This window comes from Pristiophorus japonicus, chromosome 8 (assembly GCF_044704955.1).
Source record: "Pristiophorus japonicus isolate sPriJap1 chromosome 8, sPriJap1.hap1, whole genome shotgun sequence".
Taxonomy (NCBI): Eukaryota; Metazoa; Chordata; class Chondrichthyes; family Pristiophoridae; genus Pristiophorus; species Pristiophorus japonicus.
In genome coordinates this window covers 13,571,405-13,593,708 of record NC_091984.1, presented here as the reverse complement: position 1 = coordinate 13,593,708, position 22,304 = coordinate 13,571,405, and the positions used below count along the sequence as shown (strand labels likewise).

At 47.6% G+C, this 22,304-nt stretch overlaps 1 protein-coding gene across 6 annotated transcripts in view; it reads left to right on the top strand.

Moving 5' to 3' along the window:
* The window catches only part of adgrl2a (adhesion G protein-coupled receptor L2a), a 544,699-nt gene that overhangs the window by 62,808 nt on the left and 459,587 nt on the right, over positions 1-22,304 (top strand). For 5 of the 6 annotated variants that reach the window (XM_070886520.1, XM_070886511.1, XM_070886513.1 and 2 more), the window contains exon 2: positions 2,510-2,559. The gene's annotated coding sequence lies outside the window, so the exon portion shown is untranslated. Of the gene's footprint in view, positions 1-2,509; positions 2,560-4,169; positions 4,194-22,304 lie in introns of those variants that run through there. The other variant, XM_070886517.1, reaches the window with a different exon arrangement.

Genomic DNA, 22,304 nt, shown 5'->3' with positions numbered 1-22,304 from the left:
CATTTAGAGTTCTTGCGGCCCTGTTGCAATGCCTCAGCAGCCTCCTCACTTCTGCAAGGAAGACATTGCCTTGTGGACGATGAGTGTTTTGATTCTAGCCAGCACCTTTCCCCGAGTGAAGTCTGTCGGCTTACAACTCGAGCTCTATCTCTTTCTTTGGTGATGTTGCTTCTGTGAAGTGCTCTTTCTTCCTTTTGAGGTTGGCTGCTAATGCAGCCTGTGTAGTTTATTCTCCCTCACACACCCCAGCTCATGTACAAAATGTTTGCCAGCAGACCTGCTGTGCTGCGCCACCAGAGAATGTGTTCCAATCTGGATCCTTGTTTGAGGCGACAATGATGCACCATGCAAGAGACCCGATTGTGGCTAAATGTTTAAAAAGCGACCTACTTAGGGCATCGAAAAGGCTTAACGCTGGTCTTTCTCACCACACCCTCCCCCTTCCTCTCCCTCGCCTGGAAACCTTTTGTATCCCTTTCATTATCTCAGGAAGCATGAACTGTCATGAAATTTACAAACCATTCCATTCTGGTTAGCTGGAACGTGCACAGAGTAAACCTGCCTCCTCCGCTAATCCAATAATTCTAGTTAGTGGCTCGGGAGGGCTGGTGCGCAACTCAAAGCAGCAGGGGTCGCTTTCCCGAAGAGAAAGTATTGGGCTGTGTCAGGAACCAGCTCGAAAACCAATTATCACAGTTTTGATGAGAAAAAGAGTCACAAAAGGGGCTTAGAGAAATGAAAATGTAAATTCTCAGTGCCGAACCGTGCCTTCAGCTGTCAAAGCTCTGGAGTTCCCTTCCTAAACTTCTCCGCCTCTAAGACGCTCCTTAAAACCTATCTCTTTGACCAAGCTTTTGGTCATCTGCCCTAATATCTCCTTATGTGGTTTGGTGTCAAATTTTGTCTGATACCGAAGCTGTGAAGCACCTTGCGATGTTTTATGATAAAGGCCTTAGCCCAAAAATAATTTGTATTTGTCTATCAGTGGACCACGAGTCCCTTTTTGGTTGCATGAGGAATGTCTGGTCTCGGCCTGTATCCTTTTGTCATCAGGCCTCCTCGATTGTGTAAATTCATTTATATATTTTGTTGTTTAACAAGAGCCAGCACTAAATTAGTGGGAGTTATCAGTGGGATCAAGTCTTGGCTGTAAATTCAACCACATTCCTGCAGTACTGAAAGAGGACTACAACGATCTGATTCAAGCCTGCCAGGCTGCTGAGCAACTGAACGTTACCATAGCAATAAGTGATGAAATGTGCAAGTAGTGAGTTAATTAAATCTAGCCCGTTTTGTGACACTCATTTTACTACTACAGATAGATACGATCCACAATAATATTGATTTTTAAAAAAAACACAGTACTTCTTGGAGCGAATGTTAACTCGATTGTCTCTCAGCCTCTCGCGTCACATTGCTTCTGGCTGAGTTCCACAGTGCACTCTTTCTCCTTGACTCGACCTTTAGCCTGCACAGAAATGTTTTGCCTCTTGTTTCCCTGTGCTGGGAAGAGCTGACTAAGGCACTTGCTGCTCTCCAGCCCTGTTTGCCTGTGCGTTGTTCAATCGGGGCTTGCTGCAGCAGCAGGAACCGACAGAGCGTACTGCCCTCTTCAGACCTCGGCACAGAATCACACTCTTGTCTGTGCACTTACACATACCACAACGAGACAGATGCAGTTTGTTGCAATTGCATTGTAACAGGATCTTTGGTGAGGGCATTAAGGGATATGGAAACAAATTGGGTAGATGGAGTCGAGATACAAATCATACATGATCTAATTGAATGGTGGAACAGGCTCGAGGGGCTGAATGACCCACCCCTGTCCTATGATGGGTGGAACAGGCTCGAGTGGCTGAATGACCCACCTCTGTCCTGATGATTGGTGGAACAGGTTCAAGGGGCTGAATGACCCACCCCTGTCCTATGATTGGTGGAATAGGCTCGAGGGGCTGAATGACCCACCCCTGTCCCGATGATTGGTGGAACTGGTTCAAGGGGCTGAATGAACCACCGCTGTCCTATGATTGGTGGAATAGGCTCGAGGGGCTGAATGGCCCACTCCTGTCCCGATGATTGGTGGAACAGGCTCGAGGGGCTGAATGGCCCACCCCTGTCCCTACGATTAGTGGAACAGGCTCGAGGGGCTGAATGGCCCACCCCTGTCCCTACGATTGGTGGAACAGGCTCGAGGGGCTGAATGACCCACCCCTGTCCTATGATTGGTGGAACGGGCTCGAGGGGCTGAATGGCCCACTCCTGTCCCTATGATTGGTGAAACAGGCTCGAGGATCTGAAGGGGCTGCTTTTGTATGAAGCAACAGGTTAATATGTATTCATTAACGATTGTGAAGTATGTTGCCCAGACACGTCACTGTACTCGTAACTGGAAAGCTCTCAGTAACTGTTGTTGTGCGTAATATATATGCACACACGAAGGTTTCATATATTGAAGCTGACTGTCACTCGGATTAACCTTTCATACCTATTTGTCTTCTCTGCTTTGCAGGACTGTTCGACATTCCAACAGGATGCTGAGGCCCTCAACCTCTAAACGTGGTAAGTTGCAGATCTGCGTTTTATAAAAAAGATGTGCCTACATCATAAATTAAATGGCGAGAATCACCTATAGACAGTGAATGATCGCGCGGGGGCTGGTTATGAATCTTCGCTGACATAATTCTTATCGTGGCTGAAAAAGTAAAGCAAATATTGTTTAATATCATGGATCTTTCTCGGGGGTCGGGGGGTGGGGGGGTCGGAATGGAAGGGGTGCGCTTTGGTGTCATGCAAACTTTGGTTCATTTCGCAAGGGTAATATTCATCTTAATTAGCAAAACAATTGATGGCTGCGTTCGTCCTTCGAGAGGGAGTTTGTCTGCTGTGTACTAATTATCAGCGCTGGATTATCCCGATGAATAGAATGAACCCATCTTATTGGGAACTTTGCAGTAAATGTTCTCGGTCTGTGGGGCTATAGACCTCCTTGTTCGACACGTACCCTCAGGAGCTGGGGTAGCGTGCATTTAGCGGTGAGTAGCCGTCCCATTTAGTCTGCCACCAGAAAGCTGCTGGGCACCATGCCAGCTTGAATGTCACTGTTTCTATTTTTGAACACAGACGCGTGCACACACTCTTTCCCCCTCACTCTCTCTCTCTCTCTCATTCTCATTCTCTCTCTCTCTCTCTCTCACACACATACATTCTCTCTCTCTCTCTCTCTCACTCTCTCTCACTCTCTCTCTCGCACTCACACTCACACTCTCTCTCTCACACTCTCTCTCTCTCTCTCTCTCTCACACACACACACACACACACACACACACACCTCTCTCTCTCTCTCTCTCTCTCTCTCTCTCTCTCTCTCACACTCTCACTCTCACACTCTCTCGCTCTCTCTCTCTCTCACACTCACTCACTCTCACTCACTGCCACACTGCCACACTCTCACACACATACACACTCACACACACATGAGCTAATGAACCTGCAGATTTTGTTCACTAAGTGGAAAGACTTGTTTCTGAACAGTAACTCTCCTTTTTAAAAACAATACCCCAGCACTCCCAAGGTCATCATCATCATATCATAGGCAGTCCCTCGGAGTCGAGGATGATTAAGTCAGGACCTCCTCAACAGCACAGCCTATTGAAAACGGCAACACCTTCAGCCTTGCACTGAACAAGGCGATGAGAATGCAACCTGACTGAGCTCGGACGGCGAAGGGGTAAAAAGAAACATGTGCAACTCCCCTGTGGAACACACGGAATATTTGGGCATGTGTGATATTGCAACAGCACCCGAGGAGCTTTCACAGGCAATTACAGCCCTGCTACAATCAGTTTGAATTGGCGTCGACAATAACATTGTTTCTGTGTGAGAGCCCTTTCGATGACAAAAGACGCTCTGTGCCTCCCCTGGAATAGTCAGTTACTCGCCATTCAAATGCTGTGATTGTTTATATGGGATGATATTTTGAGCGTGACAGGCCAGGAATGATGTACAGTAAACACATTTGTTGCTTTGCTTATTAGCCCCAGAGGGACTGTCGTGAAACAAAGAGCCCGCAGTCTGTTAATAGTGTTCAGGACGACAAAGTGTTTGCAATAACCAGAGCGGGTTCAAAGTGAAGCATGGCCAGAGCATGTTTCTGAACACTGCAGTGAATGAGAATACGCGACACCCACTCAGAGGTATTGGTGCCGTTCTTTTTGTATTAACTACAGCAGCTTGCTTTTTGTATAGAAAGAAATAACTCGCATTTATATAGCGCCTTATGCAACCATAGAAGGTTGCAAAGCAATACACAGCCAGTGCAGTACTTTTTGAAATGTAATCACTGTTATAATGTAGGAAGTGTGGCAGCGCCCACAAAGAGAAATGAGAGAAGAACCAAATAATCTGTTTTTAGCGATGTTGTTTGAGGGATAAATATTGCTCAGGTTACCAGGGAGAAAAGCCTGCTCTACTTCGAAATAGTGGCTGTGGAATCTTTTATGCCCACCTTGGAGGGCAGAAGGGGCCTCGGTTTAATGTCTCATCTGAAAGACAGCACCTCCAACAGTGCAGCACTGGAGCATCAGCCTGGATTTTGTGCTGAAATCTCTCGTAGCCAGAGAATCAGCTGCAACAGCTTCTCTTCCCACCCCCGCATTGTTATATTTGGTGTCCCCCAAGGATCTATCCTTGGCCCCCTCCTATTTCTCATCTGCATGTTGGCCCGTGATGACATCATCTGAAAACACAGCATCAGTTTCCATATGTACACTGATGACACCCAGCTCTACCTCACTACCACTTCTCTCGACCCCTCCATGGTCTCTCAATTGTCAGACTGCTTGTCCGACATCCAGTTCTGGATGAGCAGAAATTTTCCCCAGTTGAATATTGGGAAGACCGAAGCTATTGTTTTCTGTCCCCACCACAAACTCCGTTCCTCTCCCTAACTTCTGTCTGAGGCTGAACCAGACTGTTCGCAAACTTGGTGTCATATTTGACCCTGAAATGAGCTTTCGATCACATATCCACAGCATAACTAAGACTGTCTATTTCCACCTCTGTAACATCGCTCGTCTCCGCCCTTGTCTCAGCTCACCCGCTGCTGAAGCCCTCATCCATGCGTTTGTTACCTTTAGACTTGACTGTACCAACACACTCCTGGCTGGCCTTCCACATTCTACCCTACGTAAACTAGAGGTTGCCTCAAAACTCGGCTGCCCATGTCCTATCTCGCACCAAGTCCCCCCTCACCCATCACCCCTGTGCTCACTGACCTACACTGGCTTCCGATTAAGCTATGCCTCAATTTTAAAATTCTCATCCGTGTTTTTTAATTCCTCCATGGCCTCGCTCCTCCCAATCTTTGTCATCTCCTCCAGCCCCACAACCGCACAAAATGTCTGCGCTCCTCTAATTCCGCCCTCTTGAGCATCCCTGATTATAATTGCTCAGCCATTGGTGGCCGTGCCTTAAGTTCTGGAATTCCCTGCCTAAACCTCTCTGCCTCTCTACCTCTCTTTCCTCCTTCAAAATGTCCCTTAAAACCTACTTCTTTGATCAAGCTTTTGGTCATCTGGCTCTTAGACTGGTATGGGAGAAATGGGTTTCGGTTCATGGGCACTGGCACCAACACTGGGGTAAGAGGGAGCTGTTCTGTTGGGACAGGTTTCACTTGAACCATGCTGGGACCAGTGTCCTGGTGAATCGAATAACTAAGGCTGTAGATAGGGCTTTAAACTAAATATTGGGGGAAGAGTTCAGGTGAGGGGAAATTTAAAAATTCAAAGAGAAAGGAGAAGGCAATAGTGCAGGGTCGTGATAACGGTAATGATAACCAGAGTGTGACAGGAAGGGACAGAGCATATAAACATAGAAAGTAGAGTCAGAGTAGGGAAAAATGGTAAAAAGACAAAATTAAAAGCTCTTTATCTGAATGCACGCAGCATTTGTAACAAGATAGATGAGTTGACGGCACGAATAGAAATAAATGGTTATGATTTGACAGCGGATTTGATAGCCATTATAGAGACGTAGTTGGGAACTGAATATACAGGAGTATTTGACATTTTGGAAGGATAGACAGAAAGAAAAATGAGGTGGGGTAGCTCTGTTCCTAAAGGAGGAGATCAGTGCGTTAGTGAGAAATTATATTGGCTCAGAAAATCAAGATGTAGAATCAGTTTGGTTAGAAATAAGAAATAATAAGGGAAAGAAGTCACTGGTGGGAGTAGTCTATAGGCCCCAAACAGTAGCTACACTGGAGGACAGAGTATAAATCAAGAAATAACGGGGGCTTGTAAGAAAGGTACTGCAATAATCATGGGCGATTTTACTCTTCGTATGGATTAGACAAATTAAATTGGCAAAGGTAGCCTTGAGGACGAGTTCATCGACTGTATTCGGGATCGTTTCTTGGAACAATACGTTGTGGAATCAACCAGGGAGCAGACTATTTTACATAAGAACATAAGAAGATAAGAATTAGGAGCAGGAGTAGGCCATTCGGCCCTTCGCGCCTGTTCCGCCATTCAATAAGTTCATGGCTGATCTGATCTTGGTCTCAACTCCACTTGCCTGCCCGCTCCTCATAACCCTTGACTCCCTTATCATTCAAAAATATCTCTATATCCACAAATCTATTCAATGACCCAGCCTCCACAGCTCTCTGGGGTACAGAATTCCAAAGATTCACGACTCTCTGAGATAAGAAATTCCTCCTCATCTCCGTTTTAAATGGGCAACCCCTTATTCTCAAACTATGCCCCCTAGTTCTAGATTCCCACACAAGGGGAAACATACACTCTGGGTCTACCCTGTCAATTCCTCTCAGAATCTTATATGTTTCAATAAGATCATCTTTCATTCTTCTAATCTCCAAATGAGGAGAGGCCCAACCTGCTCAACCTTTCCTCATAAGACATCCCCTTCATCTCAGGAATCAACCTCGTGAACCTTCTCTGAACTGCCTCCAATGCAAATATATGCCTCCTGAAATAAGGAGACCAAAACTGTATGCAGTATTCCAGGTGTGGTCTCACAAACAGTTGTAGCAGGACTTCCCTACTTTTATACTCCATCCCCCTTGCAATAAATGCCAACATTCCATTTGCCTTCCTAATTATTTGCTGTACCTGCATCTTAACTTCTTGTGTTTCATGTAAAAGGACCCCCAGGTCCCTCTGTACTGCAGCATTTTGTAATCTCTCCCCATTTAAATAATAATTTGTTTTTTTATTTTTCCTACCAAAGTGGATAACCTCACATTTTCCCACATTATACTCCATCTGCCAAATTTTTGCCCACTCACTGAGCCTATCTATATCCCTTTGCAGATTCTTTGCGTCCTCCTCAGACCTTGCTTTCCCACCTATCTTTGTATCATCAGCAAATTTGGCTACATTACACTCGGTAACTTCATCCAAGTCATTAATATAAATTGTAAATAGTTGAGGTCCCAGCCCCGATCCCTGCGGCACCCCACTATTTACAGTTTGCCAACTGGAAAATGATCCATTTATCCCGACTCTCTGTTTTCTGTTAGTTAGCCAATCCTCTATCCATGCTAATATATTATCCCCAACCCCTGAGCTCTTACCTTGTGCAGTAACATAGAAAATAGGTGCAGGAGTAGGCCATTCGGCCCTTCGAACCTGCACCGCCATTCAATGAGTTCATGGCTGAACATGCAACTTCAGTACCCCATTCCTGCTTTCTCGCCATATCCCTTGATCCCCCAAGTAGTAAGGACTACATCTAACTCCTTTTTGAATATATTTAGTGAATTGGCCTCAACAACTTTCTGTGGTAGAGAATTCCACAGGTTCACCACTCCCTGGGTGAAGAAGTTTCTCCTCATCTCGGTCCTAAATGGCTTACTCCTTATCCTTAGACTGTGACCCCTGGTTCTTGACTTCCCCAACATTGGGAACATTCTTCCTTCATCTACCATGTCTAAACCCGTCAGAATTTTAAACGCTTTTGTGAGATCCCCTCTCATTCTTCTGAACTCCAATGAATACAAGCCCAGTTGATCCAGTCTTTCTTGATATGTCAGTCCCACCATCCCGGGAATCAGTCTGGTGAACGTTCGCTGCACTCCCTCAATAGCAAGAATGTCCTTCCTCAAGTTAGGAGACCAAAACTGTACACAATACTCCAGGTGTGGCCTCACCAAGGCCCTGTACAACTGTAGTAACACATTCCTGCCCCTGTACTCAAATCCCCTCGCTATGAAGGCCAACATGCCATTTGCTTTCTTAACCGCCTGCTGTACCTGCATGCCAACCTTCAATGACTGATGTACCATGACACCCAGGTCTCATTGCACCTACCCTTTTCCTAATCTGTCACCATTCAGATACTAGTCTGTCTCTCTGTTTTTACCATCAAAGTGGATAACCTCACATTTATCCACATTATACTTCATCTGCCATGCATTTGCCCACTCACCGAAGCTATCCAAGTCACTCTGCAGCCTCATAGCATCCTCCTCGTAGCTCACACTGCCAGCCAACTTATTGTCATCCGCAAATTTGGAGATACTACATTTAATCCCCTCGTCTAAATCATTAATGTACAATGTAAACAGCTGGGGCCCCAGCACAGAACCTTGCGGTACCCCACTAGTCACTGCCTGCCATTCTGAAAAGTACCCATTTACTCCTACTCTTTGCTTCCTGTCTGACAACCAGTTCTTAATACACGTCAACACACTACCCCCAGTCCCATGTGCTTTAACTTTGCACATTAATCTCTTGTGTGGGACCTTATCGAAAGCCTTGTGAAAGTCCAAATACACCACATCAACTGGTTCTCCCTTGTCCACTCTACTGGAAACATCCTCAAAACATTCCAGAAGATTTGTCAAGCTGATTTCCCTTTCACAAATCCATGCTGACTTGGACCTATCATGTCACCTCTTTCCAAATGCGCTGCTATGACATCCTTAATAATTGATTCCATCATTTTACCCACTACTGATGTCAGGCTGACCGGTCTATAATTCCCTGTTTTCTCTCTTCCTCCTTTTTTAAAAAGTGGGGTTACATTAGCTATCCTCCACTCCATAGGAACTGATCCAGAGTCTATGGAATGTTGGAAAATGACTGTCAATGCATCCGCTATTTCCAAGGCCACCTCCTTAAGTACTCTGGGATGCAGTCCATCAGGCCCTGGGGATTTATCGGCCTTCAATCCCATCAATTTCCCCAACACAATTTCCCGACTAATAAGGATTTCCCTCAGTTCCTCCTCCTTACTTGACCCTCTGACCCCTTTTATATCCGGAAGGTTGTTTGTGTCCTCCTTAGTGAATACCGAACCAAAGTACTTGTTCAATTGGTCTGCCATTTCTTTGTTCCCCGTTATGACTTCCCCTGATTCTGACTGCAGGGGACCTACATTTGTCTTTACTAACCTTTTTCTCTTTACATATCTATAGAAGCTTTTGCAGTCCGTCTTAATGTTCCCTGCAAGCTTCCTCTCGTACTCTATTTTCCCTGTCCTAATCAAACCATTTGTCCTCCTCTGCTGAGTTGTAAATTTATCCCAGTCCCCGGGTTCGCTGCTATTTCTGGCCAATTTATATGCCACTTCCTTGGCTTTAATACTATCCCTGATTTCCCTTGATAGCCACGGTTGAGCCACCTTCCCTTTTTTATTTTTACGCCATACAGTGATGTACAATTGTTGTAGTTCATCCATGCGATCTCTAAATGTCTGCCATTGCCCATCCACTGTCAACCCCTTTAGTATCATTCGCCAGTCTATCCTAGCCAATTCACGCCTCATACCTTCAAAGTTACCCTTCTTTAAGTTCTGGACCATGGTCTCTGAATTAACTGTTTCATTCTCCATCCTAATGTAGAATTCCACCATATTATGGTCACTCTTCCCCAAGGGGCCTCGCACAACGAAATTGCTAATTAATCCTCTCATTACACAACATCCAGTTGCACATTATCGAATGCCTTCTGGAAATCCAAATATACGACATCTACTGGTTCCCTTCTGAATTACATGCTACCCACTGAGCCGCAACTGCTATAGTAGAAAAAAGCCCTTTACTCATTTTACAAGGGCGCAAGGAAGAAATAAAAAAGGCCCGGCAAAGAAGGAGATATTAGATGGGTTTTAAGGAGGGTTCAGGGCTCCCCACCCTTCAACATGTGGGGGCCTGGGACAGGCTCAGACAGCAGACCATACCTGGACTGGTACCTTCTCCTAGCCTGGAACCTTCTCCATTTGGGGGCTGGGACATTCTCAGACGGTATGCCTGGTGACCAGCCAGTGCCGGTTGTAAGCTAACTGGGTCAATGCTCCTCTGGTTGCTACAATTGAATACCGCATTCCTGCAAGGCACTCCAGCCTGAGGCCTAGTTGACAACCTGATGCAGAATCACCTAACTGAGGCAAACAGGTGACAGGCCATGAATCGATGGCAGAGCAAAGATGCTGGCACCCTTCCCCCTTGCAAGTACCAGACTGCCTCTTCAGTGCAGCTTTCTGAAGACTTGCATCATTAGTCTTTTTGTTGCTAACTGTTGTCAGTGTCTCTGGACTTTGACTGGTCTATTGATTACACATTGTGCATGTTTATTCTGAACCATGAATGAAGATTGATTCACTTTCTATGATTGCACACATCAACAAGTTCAAATTCTTTCGGAAGCAATTTGAAATGGCTTCAGTTTTTCTTCTGGCTTTGAATGGAACTTGAATATATTTTCCATTTATTTAACCGTTAACCACTTAAAGGCCACAGTAACATTTGAATTGCAAAATAAAACGTGAAAAGATTCATTTTTATTTTGCTTCCCTCATCTGTTGGATGAGATGTTGAACCGAGGCTCCGTCTGCCCCCTCAGGTAGACGTAAAAGATCCCATGGCACTATTTCGAAGAAGAGCAGGGGAGTTATCCTGGCCAATAATTATTCCTCAACCAACATCAGTAAAAACAACTGATTATCCGCTTTTTATCTCACTGCTGTTTGTGGGAGCTTGCTGTGCGCAAATTGGCTACTGTGTTTCCTACATCACAACAGTGACTACACTTCAAAAGCACTTCATTGGCTGTAAAGCATTTTGAAACATCCTGATAGGGGATGTATAAACGCAAATTCTTTGTTTCTCTGCATACGTGATGCGGCTATATATCTGAACTGAGGAATGCACAAGGCTAGGGGAACTATCAAGGTCCCACTTGTACTGAAGTGTGTCTGTGAGATGCTGGAGTTTAATATTTCAAAGAAGACAATAGCAATCAGTTTTGAAATGCTGTAATATGTTTAATGTTTAAATCTTGCTGCTACTATCAAGGTCAAGTTGTGATGGTTTTATTAAGACTGTAAAATGCTTCGAGACATCCTGAGGCTGTGAAAGACATTATATAAATGATGTAACTCTTTGTACTGCGCTTTTGTTGAGCGGCATCTATCAAGCTTCGCCGCCCCGCCCTCCCGAATCATTCATTCCACGTGTTGCCGAGAAGCAGGACCTGAGGCCCGAGACTGTCGACCTGATCTCAGTGGGGCCTGAGGGGGCCAGTGGTGGTCGAGAGCGGTGGGGGGGAGGGAGTGGGAGAGAGAGAGAGACTGGGGGAGGGAGTGGGGAGAGAGAGAGAGAGACTGGGGGAGGGAGTGGGAGAGAGAGAGAGACTGGGGGAGGGAGTGGGGAGAGAGAGAGAGACTGGGGGAGGGAGTGGGGAGAGAGAGAGAGAGACTGGGGGAGGGAGTGGGGAGAGAGAGAGAGAGACTGGGGGAGGGAGTGGGAGAGAGAGAGAGACTGGGGGAGGGAGTGGGAGAGAGAGAGAGACTGGGGGAGGGAGTGGGGAGAGAGAGAGAGACTGGGGGAGGGAGTGGGGAGAGAGAGAGAGACTGGGGGAGGGAGTGGGGAGAGAGAGAGAGACTGGGGGAGGGAGTGGGAGAGAGAGAGAGACTGGGGGAGGGAGTGGGGAGAGAGAGAGAGAGACTGGGGGAGGGAGTGGGGGAGAGAGAGACTGGGGGAGGGAGTGGGGAGAGAGAGAGAGACTGGGGGAGGGAGTGGGGAGAGAGAGAGAGAGACTGGGGGAGGGAGTGGGAGAGAGAGAGAGACTGGGGGAGGGAGTGGGGAGAGAGAGAGAGACTGGGGGAGGGAGTGGGGAGAGAGAGAGAGAGACTGGGGGAGGGAGTGGGAGAGAGAGAGAGAGAGAGAGACTGGGGGAGGGAGTGGGGAGAGAGAGAGAGACTGGGGGAGGGAGTGGGAGAGAGAGAGAGACTGGGGGAGGGAGTGGGAGAGAGAGAGAGACTGGGGGAGGGAGTGGGAGAGAGAGAGAGACTGGGGGAGGGAGTGGGGAGAGAGAGAGAGAGACTGGGGGAGAGAGTGGGGGAGAGAGAGAGAGAGAGAGACTGGGGGGAGGGAGTGGGGGGAGAGAGAGAGAGAGAGAGAGAGAGAGAGACTGTGGGAAGGAGTGGGGGAGAGAGACTGGAGGAGGGAGTGGGAGAGAGAGACTGGGGGGCGGGGGAAAGAGAGAGAGATTGTGTGGGGAGAGTGGGGGTGAGAGAGAGAGAGAGAGACTGGGGTGAGAGGGAGAGTGGCTGGGGGTGCGGAGGGGAGAGAGAGAGAGAGAGAGACTGGGTGGGGGAGAGAGAGAGAGACTGGGGGGAGAGAGAGAGAGACTGAGGGGGGAGGAGAGAGAGAGAGAGAGAGAGAGAGTGTGTGTGGCTGGGGTGGGGGGGAAGAGAGAGAGAGAGCGTGATAGGCTGGCGGGGGGGGTGCGGAGGAGAGAGATATGGGTGGTGGTGGGGGGGATGGGGGATCGGAGGGGGAGAGGGAACTCCGGGAAGAAGCATCACGTTCTTCCAACCCCCTACAAGGGATATCGTTGGAGTGGATAATATCCAGAAGTCACAACACTGTCACTATTCACTTCATACACAATAAACCTGTTATCAATCCATACACAATGCCTGCCCCATCTATGGTGGGGTGAGGGGTGGGGGATGTACTTGCGCTGAGGTAAGGCACTTCGGTTGGGTGAGGCATGCACGGATTGGGGTAAGGTACTTTGGCTGGGGGAGGGATGTACGGATTGGGATAAGGAACTTTGGCTCGGGGACGGATGTACTTGGACTGGGGTAAGGCACTTTGGCTGGCCCTGGCTGTCTTCTGGTGAGCTCTGTCCTCTGTCGCTTCAGGAAGTCAAAGTGGATCGAGTTACAATTTGCAAAGTCAGTCAGACCTTGGGCTGGGCGGTTCCAGTTACACATACCTGTGAAACTTCAGGGTGTGGCTTATTTTAGCAGTGCAAATAAATGCTGCTTCCTTCTCTCTCTTTCTCTGGACGTGGGTATCACTGGCATTTATTAGCCAGCCATAGTTGCCCTGCTAAGGTGGTGGTGGATCTCCGTCTTGAACCGCTGCCAGCAATTTGATCTGACTTGTTAAGACCAATAAGAGGGCAGCTAACAGTCAGGCACCGGTGTCACAGAAAGATAGAAAGAACTTGCATTTATACTGCACTTTATACCAAAGAGCTTCACAGTCAATTAAGTACTTTTGAAGTGTAGTCACTATTGTAATGCAGGAAAGGCAGCAGCTGATTTGCACATAGCAATCTCCCACAAACAGCAATGTGATAATGACCAGATAATCTGTTTTTAGTGATGTTGATCGAGGGATAAATATTGGCCAGGACATCGGAGAGAACTTCCATGCTCTTCTTCCTAATAGTACCGTGGGATGTTTTACATCCACCTGAGAGGGCAGACGGAGCCTCAGTTTAACGTCTCACCCGAAAGACACGGTCGGCCATATTTTTTTCTCAAGTCTCTGAAGTGGGACTTGAACCCACAACCTGCTGACTCTGAGGCAAGGGTGCTACCCACTGAACCTCGTCTGCAAGGCAGGTTTCCTTCCTTAAAGGGCATTAGTGGATTTGAAGATTATTTAAAAACTGAAGTCAAATTCTCAAACTGCTATGATGGGATATCAACTCAATTTCTCTGAGATTCTCGGCCTCTAGATTACTAGTCCAGTAACACATGCATCGTATTACAGATCGGATAGCTGATCCCAACTGGGTGGTATTGCTGTCGTTTTCAATGGTGTCAATTTATATTGGGTCTCTTGTGGCCATTGGGTGGGAACACAAAGACAGGCTTGGCTTTGATGCACTTGGTGCCTGACCAATCCTGCGACCAGCCGCCATCTAGACGTGTCCATCACCACCGTGTTAAAGGCCAAAAGCTCCTGAGCATAGGCCTCACTCACCCGACTTTTGGCACCACCAAGTTGTTGGATTTGCTGTGGGTACATTTGCCGTAGGCAGACCAGCAAGTTTGCTGTGGTGTTGTTGGTGGCCGTGTGGGAAGCTGGCTGCATCTAAACAGCCGAAGAATGACTACTTGGTACAGTTACTGGAGGAGTGTTGGCAGCTGTGGGACCGTATCACAGCAACAAGTCAGGAGAGAAAGTCAGCAAAAAAGAGAGGGGGAAGAAAATTGCCTTTTTTTCCCTTGCACAAGTCTGCTTGAATTAAATGGAACTATAATACCAAAAAAAAGATGTGATTGGCTGTTGCATTTGCCAGCATTTTCAAAAAGTATTTCATTGGCTGTGTAGAGCTTTGGGATGTCTGGAGGATGTGAAAGGCACTAAATAAATGGAAGATGCTATCATCTTAAAACTGGGAAAGAACTTAGATTTATATATGTAGAAAGAAAGACTTGCATTTATACATATATGACCTCAGGACATCCCAAAGGGCTCTGCAGCCAATTAAATACTTTTGAAGTGTACTCATTGCTTAATGTAGGAAATGCGGCAAACAATTTGCGCACAGCAAGCTCCCACGAATAGCAATGTGATAATGACTAGAAAATTTTTTTTAAGTGATGTTGGTTGAGGAATAAATATTGACCAGGACACCCGGGAAGAACTTCCCTGCCCTTTTTCGAATAACATCAACGGTCCTCGGTTTAACACCTCACTGGAAAGACGCGACACCTCTGACAGTGCAGCATCCTCTCAGTACTGCACTGGAGTGTCAGCCTGGATTCAAAGCTTATGTCTTTGGAGTAAACACCTAGGAACATAGGAACAGGAGTCGGCCATTCAGCCCCGCGACCCTGCTCCGCTATTCAATGAGATCATAGCTGATCTGTGACCTAACTCCAGATACCCACCTTTGGCCCATATCCCTTACTACCTTTGGTTAACAGAAAGCTATCAATCTCCGATTTAAAATTAACAATTAATCTCGCATCAGTTGCCATTTGCAGAAGAGAGCGCCAAACTTTTACCACCTCTGTGTGCAGAAGTGTTTCTTAATTTCACCCCTGAAAGGTCAAGCTCTAATTTTTAGACTACGCCCCCTAGTCCTAGAATCCCCAACCATTGTAAATAGCTTCTCTCGATCAAATCTCCCATTAACCGACTCTGCTCGAAGGAACACAACCACAGTTTCTCTAGTCTTTAGTTTAGGCCGAAGGGTGGATTTTCCGGTCTTTTGCGTTCCGTTTTTCGCCCCGGAGCGGCAGCAATGGCAGCGGATAGGCCTTCTGGCCGCGCAGTCTGCCTCCAGCGCCACACGAGGGTTTTCGCGCCGGTTTTTCAGCAGCGTGGAGCAGCACTGCCTGGAGGCGCTACGCTGGTGTGCATCACCCCTGGTTGCGACATTGACGCACTTTTTGACTCCCGCCCTGAAGCGTGCCCAACAGTGAACGCCTGCAAAAGCAGGCGGTCCGACGATACCAACTACAGAGAGGTAAGTAATGCTGTCATAAGGTAAGTGCGATTCTTTTTTTCTTTTCATTTTTTTTTGCGATTTATGTTGTGGTGGCGTGGGTTATGTATTCGGAATGATTTTGTAGGGTTTTATTTCAGGTTCCCCCCCCCCCCCCACTCCCAGGCGTCTCTCAGAGCGCTCCCCGCCTGGCTCTTTAGCTCGGGAGTTTCCCATGCTAACACCCGATGAGAGGTGTACAACACCTCCCTTAGCGCTGTGCCCCAGACTCGGGGCCTAGCTGCCCAATTTTGATGACTGAGGCGCAAACTATTCCCAGTGTGCAAACCTTACCGTTACCACTCTGAAATCATCAAAGCTGATTGGCTAGTATAAACCTGACGCCCTCAATGGTATTCTGCACTCAATATCTCTTGACTTACAACAGTAAAGGTAGGAAGCCCTGGAAGCTCCCAAATTTATTTCTGTTCAGCATCCAACGGAGAGAGGCAATGCAGTTCACTGGTAATAAAAACTTGCATTTATATAACACCATACACATCCCGAGGACGTCTCCCAAAGTGCGTTACAGCCAATGAAGTACTTTTTGAGGTGTAGTCACTGTTGTAATGTAGGAAACGTGGCAGCCAATTTGCGCTCAGCACATCCCACGATGTGATAATGACCAGATAGTGGGGCCAAAATTGCCCCCTATTCTAAGGGTTGTTACGGCCTCAGAGGCGGTAACGGGGCGGTAAAGCTTTTCCGCCCGGTCGGGGTGGCCTCAATGACGATCGGGACATTGCTCTCCTAATTTCTGCAGGCGCAAAACATTACTCCCCCGTTCCGCCGACATCCGCCCCGCTCGTCCGCGCAGACCGCCTGGTCCTCGCCCTGGAAGAGACCTTGCCCCGGAATCGTCCACCAACCGCTTGTCGGTGCCCCCAACAGCTTCGCGAGGTGGGCAGCTGCCCGTGGCTGAGCGGTGCGGCCGCCCTTAAAGAGGAGGGCGCACTGCCGCGGCCGCCATTTTGTTTAAATTGTCGGCTGACTCTGCTGGCCCGGCCAAACCCCTCCCTGGTGACCCAGTGGACACCAAGGAAGCCTCACTAGGCCTGGCAGCTGTCCCTCCTCTTTAAGTGAAGGATGTGATGGACACCGCCACACTCCCAACGCAAACCCGCCCCGACACCGCCTCAAACAGCGCCCCCAAAGCGCTGGAAGGCCGTGACAAAGTTAAAGTGCCGAATTTTCCGTCTCTTCCCTCTGCCAGGGCAGTAGGCAATTTCCAGCCCTGTCTGTTTTAGCAACGTTGGTTAAAGGATAAATATTGGGCAGGACACTGGGGGCGGGGGGGAACACCCCAGCTCTTCATCGAAATAGTGCCTTGGGATCTTTTACACACATCCGAGAGGGCAGTGGTGGCTTTGGGTTAATATTTCATCCAAAAGAAGGCACTTCTGACAGTGCCACACTCCCTCAGTACTGCACTGGAGTGTTGGCCAGGATTTCGTGCTCAAGTCTCTGGAGTGGGACTTGAACCCAAGGCCTTCTGGCTCAGATGAGAGTGAGACTACTTAGCCAAGGTGTGACTTGATACAGAGTGGTGGCATCGGGCAAAAGCTAGATGGTCTTTTTGGTGGTGGGGGGGGTGGTTGCAGCAGGTGGTACAGAGGACTTGAGTTATTGACCTTTCCCTTCTGCGACCTAGGACGCAACCCAGCCTGAACAACACCACCACTTTGTATTTACACAGTGCCTTTAACGTAGTGAAACGTCCCAAGGGGCTTCACAGGAGTGTTATGAGATCAAATAATTTAACACCAAACCACATAAGTAGAAATCAGGGCAGGTGTCCAAAAGCTTGGTCAAGGAGGTAGGTTTTAGAGAGCGTCTTGAAGGAAGAAAGAGAGGCGGAGAGGTTTAGACAGGGAGTTCCAGAGATTAGGGCCGAGGCAACAGAAGGCATGGCCAACAATGGTTGAGCGAATATAATCAAGGATGCTCAAGGGAATTAGAGGAGCTCCGATACCTCACGGTGTTTTGGGGCTGGAGGAGATTACAGAGATAGGGAGGGGCAAGGCCACGGAGGGATTTGAAAATAAGGATGAGAATTTTGAAATTGAGGCGTTGCTTAACTGGGAACCAATGAGCACAGGGGTGATGGGTGAGCAGCACTTAGTGCAAGTTAGGACATAGGAAGCCGAGTTTTGTATCACTGCAAGTTTATGTAGGGTAGAATGTGGGAGGCCGGCCAGGAGTGCGTTGGAATAGTCAAGTCTAGAGGTGTCTGAAGCATGGATGAGTTAAAAATTCCCAAGGCACTTCACAGGAGTATTTTCAACAAAACAAATTGACACCGAGCCACATAAGGAGAAATTAAAGCTTGGTCAAAGAGGTAGGTTTTAAAGATCATAAGGAACGAAAGAGCGGTAGAGAGGCGGTGAGGTTTAGGAAGGGAATTCACGAGCTTGGGGCCTAGGCAGCTGAAGGCATGGCCACCAAAGTTGGGGCGATTAAAATCAGGGATGCGCAAGAGGGCAGAATTAGAGAAGTGCAGATATCAACGGGGTATTACACTAGAATTAGAGCTCGGCTGTTCAGGGGTGATGTCAGGAAACACTGCTTCGCACAAAGGGAGGTGGAAATCTCGATTATTCATGGTAGCGGAACAGGCCCAAGAGGGCTGAATGGCCTATTCCTGTTCCCAGGCACGTGACAAAAATGTTCAGCACTGAATGGGTTAAAAAAAATCTGAGCCGGTTTCTTTGTGCGAGTGGATGAAATCGCTGCTGCCTTATCTCAATTTGTTTTCAAACTGCTGAGCAAATAGTTATTGATTTTTGAAGTTAATTTTTTTCCAGTGATTATTATATTTATTACACCGCACTCCTGACTGGGGTTGGTTGCATGGCAGCAGTTACCAACTGCTGCTGCTGAGTCTCGTGGCCCGTGACAACTCAAGGATTTCCCGCAATGCCAAATCTGACAGTGTGGCCGGCAACTGCACGCCCCCGGTGATTTGCATCACGGCTTCACCAACTAGATTTCCACAACTGCTCGGGCTACAAGGGCTAGCTTGCTCCATTTATATCGAGGTGGCGCAAGAGATTTCATTATCGTGCTGATGCTTTTTTGAGACAGTTTTCTGCCGTCAGTCTGTTTTAATGTTTGACACTGGTTATGCCATATTGTTGAATCATGCAGTACAGCCATTCGGCCCATCTTGCCTGTGCCGGTTCTCTGAAAGAGCTATACAATTAGTCCCACTCCCCTTCACACATTCCCCATAGCCCTGCAAATGTTTCCTGTGTGTGTGTGTCTCGTGTGTGTCTCGTGTGTGTGTGTCTCGTGTGTGTGTCTCGTGTGTGTGTGTCGTGTGTGTGTCCCGTGTGTGTGTGTGTGTGTGTGTGTGTGTATATACACAATTCCCTTTTGAAAGTTATTATTGAATTTGTTTCCACTACCCTTCCAGGCAGTGTATTCCAGATCAGAGCAAAAAATTGTCTCCTCATTTTTCCCTTCGGAGTTTTGGTGCCCTCTGGTTATTGACGCTCTGCCAGTGGAAACCACTTCTCCCTAATTGCTCTATCAAAAGCCCCCATAATTTTGAGCACCTCGAATAAATCTCCTCCTAATCTTCCTGTTATTGTCCAGTTTTTGTAAAAATTCAATCTCGGGATGTGGGCATCGCCAGCAAGGCCCGCTTTTATTGCCCATCCCTACCTTCTTGAACTGCTGCAGTCCGTGTGGTGAAGGTTCTCCCACAGTGCTGACTTTGTTTTAGTGATTTGGTACAATTGAGTGTCTCGCTAGGCCATTTCAGAGGACCGTCAAGCACATTGCTGTGGGTCTGGAGTCACATATAGGCCAGACCAGGTAAGGATGGCAGATTTCCTTCCCTGAAGGACATTAGTGAAGTATATGGGTTTTTCGTGGTCACTATTACTGATACTAGCTTTTTTTAAAATTCCAGATTTATTTAATTAACTGAATTTAAATTCCCCATCTGCCGTGGTGGGATTTGAACACAGGTCTCTGGATGTACGTCCAAGTCAGGATGGTCTGTGACTTGAGCATGGTAAAATTCACCTGAGGGTTTGCTGCACTGTCAGACGTGCCGTCTTTCCGATCAGATGTTAAACCGAGGTCCCGTCTGCCCTCTCAGGTGGATGTAAAAACTCCCGGGGCTCATTTCGAATGAGAGCAGGGGAGTTCTCCCCATTGTCCTGGCCAATATTTATCCCTCAACTAACATCACTTTAAAAATAAAACAAGTTATCTGGTCATTATCTCATTGCTGTTTGTGGGAGCTTGCTGTGCGCAAATTGTGCCACTGTGTTTCCCTACATTACAAATGTGACTACGCTTCATAAGTCGTCATCATCATAGGCAGTCCCTTGAAATCGAGAAAGACTTGCTGCCACTCTAAAAGTGAGTTGTTAGGTGACCGTACAGTCCAATACGGGAATTATAGTCTCTGTCACAGGTGGGACAGACAATGGTTGAAGGAAAGGGTGGGTGGGGAGTCTGGTTTGCCGCACGCTCCTTTCGCTGCCTCCACTTGCTTTCTGCATGCTCTCGACGACGAAACTCGAGGTGCTCAGCGTCCTCCCGGATGCGCTTCCTCCACTTGGGGCAGTCTTTGGCCAGGGACTCCCAGCCGTCGGTGTGGATGTTGCATTTTATCAAGGAGGCTTTGAGGGTGTCCTTGAAACGTTACCTCTGCCTACCTGGGGCTCATTTGCTGGGTAGGAGTTTCCGAGTAGAGCACTTGCTTTGGGAGTCTCGTGTCAGGCATGCGAACAGTGTGGGCCGCCCAACGGAGTTGGTCAAGTGTGGTCAGTGCTTCGATGCTGGGGATGTTGGCCTGATCGAGGACACTCACGATGGTGCGTCTGTCCTCCCAGGGGATTTGCAGGATCTTGCGGAGACATCGTTGGTGGTAAGAGTACTTCACTGGCTGAAGAGTGCTTTGGTGCCTCCTGAGGCAATGAAAGTCACTATATGAATGCAAATCTTTTTTCCAAATTGCTCCCCACTTTCCCCCTTCCTATGGTGACAGACCTGTGAACCGCCCACAGGCCAATCTGGACGTGTACTGCTGGGTATTTTCACGGTTGAATTGGACGCAGTATGAAAACTTCAGGCTCCCACCATTATGTTTTGCTGAATTCCCAGTGACAACACTGGGATGGGTTTGCAAATGGGCTCTTTCAGCCCTTTTTATCTGCTGCAGTGTGTTTTTTTTTGGACGGTGGATGTAATTTATTACACAACAGACAGCAATGCTTGCTTACCTGCTTCAACTCTCCGTGATCGCTTTTCAGAGTGATCACCCAAACAGCCCAGTAGCCATTAGAATGATTAATACGGATACATTGCTGAAAAACAGTTGCAACAGGTAGCAAAGGGGGACTAAGTGACGCTTGCTCCAAGACTAATTCGTACAGTAATGGGCTGTAATTTATTTAGGGTTTTTTTTTTGCTTCCATCCCGGGACAACATTGCCCTCCTGCTTGAAAACTCTTAGTTTATTAAACAGCAAATTGGTTTTTACTAGACATTTATTACTGGGCGATAATAAAACTGAGAGCTTCGAAATGTCATTTCGCCGATAAGATTTATTGTGACACTTTGATATGCCAGGTGCCTCTTTAAAAAAAGGTCAATATTTGAGGTCCAGTGTTTAAAGATAGGTACCTGAAGAATGCATAGTAGAGTACGTTATTAAGTTAAATGTCCCAGGCACAGGGAGGATGTCATTGTCTGTTCAAGTCAGAAGCTACACCCAAAGAAGATTAAATCTTTACAGCCTTTGGTCACGCTGTTTATGCAAATCACAGGTAAATTCTTCTTCCCATGGACGCTGTCTGCTCTTTAATATGATTGCTGGCTGCATGTGAAAGCTCCCAGCCTCCCACCCCGCACCCGCACCCGCACAATATCCTACGCTGCTCACCTGAGGACGTTGGCTTGTGCTGGTGTGCGGCTACAACAATCTGGTGTCCCGCTCACATGAGCGATCCCAGACACCTGACCCCAGTCCGGTCCTCCTCCTTAGGCAGTCCCTCGGAGTCGAGGATGACTTGCTTACACACTAATATGAGTTCTCAGGTGATTGATGAGTCCAATGCGGGACCTACAGTCTCTGTCACAGGTGTGGCAGACGGCTGTTGGAGGGGCGGGTGGGTGGGGTGCTTGGTTTGTTGTGCGATCCTTCTGCTGTTTGTACATGGCTTCCGCGTGCTCCCGACCAAGAGACTCGTCCTGTCCTTTGCCCCCCCCCCCCCCCGTCCTTTATACATACCGTTTCCAATCCTGGCCAATTTACCCCCCTCCCCTCTGTCACTGAAGTCTACTGTAATGGTCGACAGGCACTGCAACTGAGAATGGCTACCTTGACTCACAAATGGAACCTGAGACCTACCGAAGATAAATCAACTGCTTGCCCAGGAATTGAACGGGAGACCCCCATGTGGAATCTTTTGCCTGTATTGCAGGCTGTGTGACCTTAGTGGTTTTACACTGTTCTGTTTGGCAGGCTGTGCTGTTAGCAAAGGGTGATTTAGTAACTGGTTAATAAAATTGTCCCATTGGTTT